The sequence below is a fragment of the Hordeum vulgare genome, chromosome 1H (assembly GCF_904849725.1).
Source record: "Hordeum vulgare subsp. vulgare chromosome 1H, MorexV3_pseudomolecules_assembly, whole genome shotgun sequence".
NCBI classification, from domain to species: domain Eukaryota; kingdom Viridiplantae; phylum Streptophyta; class Magnoliopsida; order Poales; family Poaceae; genus Hordeum; species Hordeum vulgare.
The window spans coordinates 408,956,903-408,965,797 of NC_058518.1; positions in this window are offsets into that span (position 1 = coordinate 408,956,903).

The window sequence follows — 8,895 nt, forward strand, 5'->3', positions numbered from 1 at the left end:
GAAAGTTATGCACAGTTGCATAACATGTCCTTTTGTGATATGCCAATCCCATTGATTGTCCAAACCCCTGGTAGTAAGTGGAAAACCTCCAGGATAACCTATGACAATGAAATACTAGTAGACATGCTAGTTTTTCTAGCATCTTTGATAGCCGTGAAATCTTCGGATATCAATATCATCTTGGGCATGGACTGGATGTCAGCTCATTATGCCAAGGTTGATACTCATTCTAGAAATGTTCAACCTACCCATCCCTCGGGTGAGATAGTTAATGTCTCTAATTGAGTTGCCAAATGCCAACTCTATTCCCTCAATGCCAACCCTCTTCCATAACTTGAAGACATTCCGGTAGTCCGTGACTTTCCGTATGTTTTTCTAGAAGAACTGCCAGGAATTCCACGTGACAGGGATGTAGAGTTCGTGATAGACCTTGTTCCGGGAACTATTCCAATAGCCAGAAGACCCTATAAGATGGCACCCCTCGAGCTAGCCGAACTTAAGAAGCAACTAGATGAGGCCTTGAATAAAGGTTTCATTCGTCCTAGCTCTTCTCCTTGGGCTTGTCCCGTCCTCTTCGTCAAGAAGAAAGACGGAACGGATCGGATGGTTGTAGATTATCGACCAGTTAACCTGGTCACCATAAAGAACAAGTATCCGCTCCCCAGGATCAACGATCTGTATGATCAGCTCGCTGGATCCTCAGTCTTCTCCAAAATGGATTTGAGGTTGGGTTACCATCAAATCAAGATCAAGAACGGGGACATTTCAAAAACGGTTTTTGTCACTCATTATGGCCAATACGAGTACACTGTCATGTCCTTTGGTTTAACCAATGCCCCAACCACCTTCTCTCGCTTGATGAATTCAATCTTCATGGAGTATTTGGATAAATTAGTCGTGGTATACCTCGATGATATTCTCATCTACTCGAAGAACGAACAAGAACATGCCGAGCATCTAAGGCTGGTATTGATGAAACTTCGAGAGCATCGCCTTTATGCCAGGTTTTCAAAATATGAATTTTGGTTACCAGAAGTGACCTATCTAGGCCACGTAATCTCTGGTAAGGGTATTGCTGTCAATCCCGAGAGAGTTCAAGACGTCCTTGATTGGACTCAACCTAAATCGGTTAAGCAAATTAGGAGTTTTCTTGGTCTAGCGAGCTATTGTCGCCGCTTTGTCGAGAATTTCTCCAAGGTTGCAAAGCCTCTAACCGAACTCCTCAAGAAAGATAAAAAGTTCGAGTGGACACCACAGTGTGAGCATAGTTTTCAGGAACTAAAAAAATGCCTGACTCCATGCACTTAAAACCTGGTGACATTACCTTCTGTTGGAATTATGCCCTAGAGGCAATAATAAATGTATAGTTATTATTATAATTCCTGTATCAAGATAATAGTTTATTATCCATGCTATAATTGTATTGAATGAAGACTCATTTACATGTGTGGATACATAGACAAAACACCGTCCCTAGCATGCCTCTAGTTGGCTAGCCAGTTGATCGATGATAGTCAGTGTCTTCTGATTATGAACAAGGTGTTGTTGCTTGATAACTGGATCACGTCATTGGGAGAATCACGTGATGGACTAGACCCAAACTAATAGACGTATCATGTTGATCGTGTCATTTTGTTGCTACTGTTTTCTGCGTGTCAAGTATTTATTCCTATGACCATGAGATCATATAACTCACTGACATCGGAGGAATACTTTGTGTGTATCAAACGTCGCAACGTAACTGGGTGACTATAAAGATGCTCTACAGGTATCTCCGAAGGTGTTAGTTGAGTTAGTATGGATCAAGACTGGGATTTGTCACTCCGTGTGACGGAGAGGTATCTCGGGGCCCACTCGGTAATACAACATCACACACAAGCCTTGCAAGCAATGTAACTTAGTGTAAGTTGCGGGATCTTGTATTACGGAACGAGTAAAGAGACTTGCCGGTAAACGAGATTGAAATAGGTATGCGGATACTGACGATCGAATCTCGGGCAAGTAACATACCGAAGGACAAAGGGAATGACATACGGGATTATACGAATCCTTGGCACCGAGGTTCAAACGATAAGATCTTCGTAGAATATGTAGGATCCAATATGGGCATCTAGGTCCCGCTATTGGATATTGACCGAGGAGTCTCTCGGGTCATGTCTACATAGTTCTCGAACCCGCAGGGTCTGCACACTTAAGGTTCGACGTTGTTTTATGCGTATTTGAGTTATATGGTTGGTTACCGAATGTTGTTCGGAGTCCCGGATGAGATCACGGACGTCACGAGGGTTTCCGGAATGGTCCGGAAATGAAGATTGATATATAGGATGACCTCATTTGATTACCGGAAGGTTTTCGGAGTTACCGGAATGTACCGGGAATGACGAATGGGTTCCGGGAGTTCACCGGGGGGGGGGGGGGGGGGCAACCCACCCCGGGGAAGCCCATAGGCTTTGGGGAGACACACTAGCCCTTAGTGGGCTGGTGGGACAGCCCCAAGGGGGCCTATGCGCCAAGAATAAAGAATCAAAGGAAAAGAAAAAAAAGAGGGAGGAATTGGGAAGGGAGGGGGACTCCTCCCACCAAACCAAGTCCAACTCGGTTTGGGGGGGGGGGGGAGTCCTCCCCCCCTTGGCTCGGCCGACCCCTTGAGGGTCCCTTGGACCCCAAGGCAAGGTCCCCCTCCCTCCTCCTATATATATGGAGCAATTAGGGCTGATTTGAGACGACTTTCTCACGGCTGCCCGACCACATACCTCCATAGTTTTTCCTCTAGATCGCGTTTCTGCGGAGCTCGGGCGGAGCCCTGGTGAGACAAGATCATCACCAACCTCCGGAGCGCCGTCACGCTGCCGAAGAACTCTTCTACCTCTCCGTCTCTCTTGCTGGATCAAGAAGGCCGAGATCATCGCCGAGCTGTACGTGTGCTGAACACGGAGGTGCCGTCTGTTCGGTACTAGATCGTGGGACTGATCGCGGGATTGTTCGCGGGGCGGATCGAGGGACGTGAGGACGTTCCACTACATCAACCGCGTTCTCTAACGCTTCTGCTGTACGATCTACAAGGGTACGTAGATCACTCATCCCCTCTCGTAGATGGACATCACCATGATAGGTCTTCGTGCGCGTAGGAAAATTTTTGTTTCCCATGCGACGTTCCCCAACAGTGGCATCATGAGCTAGGTTCATGCGTAGATGTCTTCTCGAGTAGAACACAAAAGTTTTTGTGGGCGGTGATGTGCGTTTTTCTGCCCTCCTTAGTCTTTTCTTGATTCCGCGGTATTGTTGGATTGAAGCGGCTTGGACCGACATTACTCGTACGCTTACGAGAGACTGGTTTCATCGTTACGAGTAACCCCCTTTGCTCAAAGATGACTGGCAAGTGACGGTTTCTCCAACTTTAGTTGAATCAGATTTGACCGAGGAGGTCCTTGGATGAGGTTAAATAGCAACTCATATATCTCCGTTGTGGTGTTTGCGTAAGTAAGATGCGATCCTACTAGATACCCTTGGTCACCACGTAAAACATGCAACAACAAAATTAGAGGACGTCTAACTTGTTTTTGCACGGTATGATTGTGATGTGATATGGCCAATGATGTGATGTGATATATTGGATGTATGAGATGATCATGTTGTAATAGAAATATCGACTTGCACGTCGATGGTACGGCAACCGGCAGGAGCCATAGGGTTGTCTTTATACTAACGTTTGTGCTTGCAAATGCGTTTACTATTTTGCTAGGATGTAGCTTTAGTAGTAATAGCATAAGTAGCACGACAACCCCGATGGCAACACGTTGATGGATGATCATGGTGTGGCGCCGGTGATAAGAAGATTGTGCCGGTGCTTTGGTGATGGAGATCAAGAAGCACGTGATGATGGCCATATCATGTCACTTATGAATTGCATGTGATGTTAATCCTTTTATGCACCTTATTTTGCTTAGAACGACGGTAGCATTATGAGGTGATCTCTCACTAAAATTTCAAGATGAAATTGTGTTCTCCCCGAATGTGCACCGTTGCTACAGTTCGTCGTTTCGAGACACCACGTGATGATCGGGTGTGATAGACTCAACGTTCACATACAACGGGTGCAAAACAGTCGCGCACGCGGAACACTCGGGTTAAGCTTGACGAGCCTAGCATGTGCAGACATGGCCTCGGAACACATGAGACCGAAAGGTCGATCATGAATCATATAGTTGATATGATTAGCATAGGGATGCTTACCACTGAAACTATACTCAACTCACGTGATGATCGGACTTGGGATAGTGTAAGTGGATCATGAACCACTCAAATGACTAGAGAGATGTACTTTTTGAGTGGGAGTTTAGCATATAATTTGATTAAGTTGAACTCTAATTATCTTGAACATAGTCTAAGTCCACTTTGAATATATTTGTGTTGTAGATCATGGCTCACGCAAGTGTCATCCTGAATTTTAATACTCTCCTAGAGAAAGCTAAGTTGAAAGATGATGGAAGCAACTTTGTAGACTGGGCTCGTAATCTTAAGCTAATCTTACAAGCTGGGAAGAAGGATTATGTACTTAATGTTGTGCTAGGAGATGAACCACCCGCTACGGCTGATCAGGATGTTAAGAACGCTTGGTTAGCGCGTAAGGAGGACTACTCAATAGTTCAATGTGCAGTCTTGTATGGCTTAGAACCGGGACTTCAACGTCGCTTTGAGCGTCATGGAGCATTTGAGATGTTCTAGGAGTTGAAGTTTATCTTTCAGAAGAACGCCCGGATCGAGAGGTATGAGACCTCCGATAAATTCTATGCTTGCAAGATGGAGGAAAACTCGTCTGTCAGTGAACATGTGCTCAAAATGTCTGGGTACTCAAACCGTCTAGCTGAACTGGGGATTGAACTCCCGCAAGAAGCTATCACTGACAGAATCCTTCAATCACTGCCGCCAAGCTATAAAGGCTTTGTGTTGAACTACAACATGCAAGGGATGAACAAGTCTCCCGGCGAGTTGTTTGCGATGCTGAAAGTCGCAGAGTCTGAACTCCGTAAAGAGCATCAAGTGTTGATGGTGAGCAAGACCACTAGTTTCAAGAGAAACGGCAAAGGCAAGAAGGGCAATTCGAAGAAGAGCGGCAAGCCTGTTGCCAATCCGCCAAAGAAACCCAAGGCTGGACCTAAGCCTGAAACATAGTGCTTCTATTGCAAGGGTATGGGTCACTGGAAGCGCAATTGCCCCAAGTATCTGGCAGATAGGAAGGCGGGCAAAGAAAAATCAGGTATATTTGATATACATGTTATTGATGTGTACTTAACCGGCTCTCGTAGTAGTGCCTGGGTATTCGATACCGGTTCTGTTGCTCACATTTGCAACTCGAAACAGGAACTGCGGAATAGACGAAGGCTGGCGAAAGACGAAGTGACGATGCGCGTAGGAAATGGTTCCAAGGTTGATGCAATCGCCGTCGGCACAGTGTCACTTCAGCTACCATCGGGATTAGTGATGAACTTAAATCGTTGTTATTTAGTGCCTGCGTTGAGCATGAACATTATATCTGGATCTTGTTTATTGCGAGACGGTTACTCCTTTAAGTCTGAGAATAATGGTTGTTCTATTTCTATGAGTAACATCTTTTATGGTCATGCACCGAATGTGATAGGATTGTTCATATTGAATCTTGATAGCGATACGCATATACATAACATTGAGACCAAAAGAGTTAGAGTAAACAATGATAGCGCCATATTTTTGTGGCACTGCCGCTTGGGTCATATTGGTGTAAAGCGCATGAAGAAACTCCATGCTGATGGACTTTTGGAGTCACTTGATTTTGATTGACTTGACACGTGCGAACCATGCCTCATGGGCAAGATGACTAAGACTCCGTTCTCCGGAACGATGGAGCGTGCAAGTGACTTGTTGGAAATCATACATACAGATGTGTGTGGTCCAATGAGCGTAGAGGCACGTGGCGGATATCGTTATTTCCTCACCTTCACTGACGATTTAAGTAGATATGGTTATGTCTACTTGATGAAACACAAGTTTGAAACATTTGAAAAGTTCAAGCAATTTCAGAGTGAAGTGGAAAATCATCGTAACAAGAAGATCAAGTTCCTACGGTCTGATCGTGGGGGTGAATATCTGAGTTTCGAGTTTGGTGCTCACTTAAGACAATGTGGAATTGTTTCACAGTTAACACCGCCTGGAACACCACAGCGTAATGGTGTGTCCGAACGTCGTAATCGTACTTTGTTAGAGATGGTGCGATCTAGGATGTCTCTTACTGATTTGCCGTTATCATTTTGGGGTTATGCATTAGAAACAGCTGCATTCACTTTAAATAGGGCACCATCAAGATCCGTTGAGACGACACCATACGAACTGTGGTATGGCAAAAGGCCAAAGTTGTCGTTTCTTAAAGTTTAGGGATGTGATGCTTATGTCAAAAAGCTTCAGCCTGAAAAGCTGGAACCCAAAGCGGAAAAATGCGTCTTCATAGGCTACCCAAAAGAGACAGTTGGGTACACCTTCTATCTCAAATCCGAGGGCAAAGTGTTTGTTGCTAAGAACGGAACTTTTCTTGAGAAGGATTTTCTCTCGAGAGAATTGAGTGGGAGGAAGATAGAACTTGACAAGGTTGTCGAACCTCTCATCCCTCTGGATGGTGGTGCAGGGCAAGGGGAAACCTCTGTCATTGCGACGCCGGTTGAGGAGGAAGTTAATGATGATGATCATGAAACTCCAGTTCAAGTTTCTGTTGAACCACGCAGGTCAACGAGATCACGTGCTGCTCCATAGTGGTACGGTAATCCCGTCTTATCAATCATGTTGTTAGACAACAATGAACCTGCGAACTATGAAGAAGCAATGGTGGGCCCAGATTCCAACAAATGGCTAGAAGCCATGAAATCTGAGATAGGATCCATGTATGAGAACAAAGTGTGGACTTTGGAGATACTACCTGAGGGCCGCAAGGCTATTCAGAACAAATGGATCTTTAAGAAGAAGACGGACGCTGACGGTAATGTGACCGTTTATAAAGCTCGACTTGTGGCAAAGGGTTTTTCACAAGTTCTAGGAATTGACTACGATGAGACTTTCTCTCCTGTGGCAATGCTTAAGTCCGTCAGAATCATGTTAGCAATAGCTGCATTTTTCGATTATGAAATCTGGCAGATGGATGTCAAAACGGCGTTCCTTAACGGTTTCCTTAAGGAAGAGTTGTATATGATGCAACCCGAAGGTTTTGTCGATCCTAAAAATGCTGACAAAGTGTGCAAGCTCCAGCGATCCATTTATGGACTGGTGCAAGCATCTCGGAGTTGGAACAAACGCTTTGATGAGGTGATCAAAGCATTTGGGTTTATACAAGTGGTTGGAGAATCTTGTATTTACAAGAAAGTGAGTGGGAGCTCTGTGGCGTTTCTAATATTATATGTGGATGACATATTACTGATTGGAAACAACGTAGAGCTTTTGGAGAGCATAAAAGGTTACTTGAATAAAAGTTTCTCTATGAAGGACCTAGGAGAAGCTGCTTACATTCTAGGCATTAAGATCTATAGGGATAGATCAAAACGCCTGATAGGACTTTCACAAAGCACATACCTTGATAAAGTTTGGAAGAGGTTCAAAATGGAACAGTCCAAGAAAGGGTTCTTGCCAGTGTTACAAGGTACGAGATTGAGTAAGACTCAGTGCCCAGCAACTGATGAAGATAGAGAGCATATGCGCTCCGTCCCCTATGCTTCAGCCATAGGTTCTATCATGTATGCGATGCTGTGCACTAGACCGGATGTTAGCCTGGCCATAAGTATGGCAGGTAGGTTCCAGAGTAATCCAGGAGTGGATCACTGGACAACGGTCAAGAATATCCTGAAGTACGTGAAAAGGACTAAGGAGATGTTTCTCGTGTATGGAGGTGACGAAGAGCTCACCGTAAAAGGTTACGTCGATGCAAGCTTTGACACAGATCCGGACGACTCTAAGTCGCAAACCGGATACGTATTTATTCTTAATGGGGGTGCAGTAAGCTGGTGCAGTTCCAAGCAAAGCATCATAGCAGATTCTACATGTGAAGCAGAGTACATGGCTGCCTCGGAGGCGGCTAAGGAGGGTGTCTGGATGAAGCAGTTCATGACGGATCTTGGAGTGGTGCCAAGTGCACTGGATCCAATAACCTTGTTCTGTGACAACACTGGTGCCATTGCCTTAGCAAAGGAACCAAGGTTTCACAAGAAGACCAGACACATCAAACGACGCTTCAACCTCATCCGCGACTACGTCGAGGAGGAGGACGTAAATATATGCAAAGTGCACACGGATCTGAATGTAGCAGACCCGCTGACTAAACCTCTTCCACTGCCAAAACATGATCGACACCAGAACTGTATGGGTGTTAGATTTATTACAATGTAATTCACATGGTGATGTGAGGGCTAGATTATTGACTCTAGTGCAAGTGGGAGACTGTTGGAATTATGCCCTAGAGGCAATAATAAATGTATAGTTATTATTATAATTCCTGTATCAAGATAATAGTTTATTATCCATGCTATAATTGTATTGAATGAAGACTCATTTACATGTGTGGATACATAGACAAAACACCGTCCCTAGCATGCCTCTAGTTGGCTAGCCAGTTGATCGATGATAGTCAGTGTCTTATGATTATGAACAAGGTGTTGTTGCTTGATAACTGGATCACGTCATTGGGAGAATCACGTGATGGACTAGACCCAAACTAATAGACGTAGCATGTTGATCGTGTCATTTTGTTGCTACTGTTTTCTGCGTGTCAAGTATTTATTCCTATGACCATGAGATCATATAACTCACTGACACCGGAGGAATACTTTGTGTGTATCAAACGTCGCAACGTAACTGGGTGACTATAAAGATGCTCTACAGGTA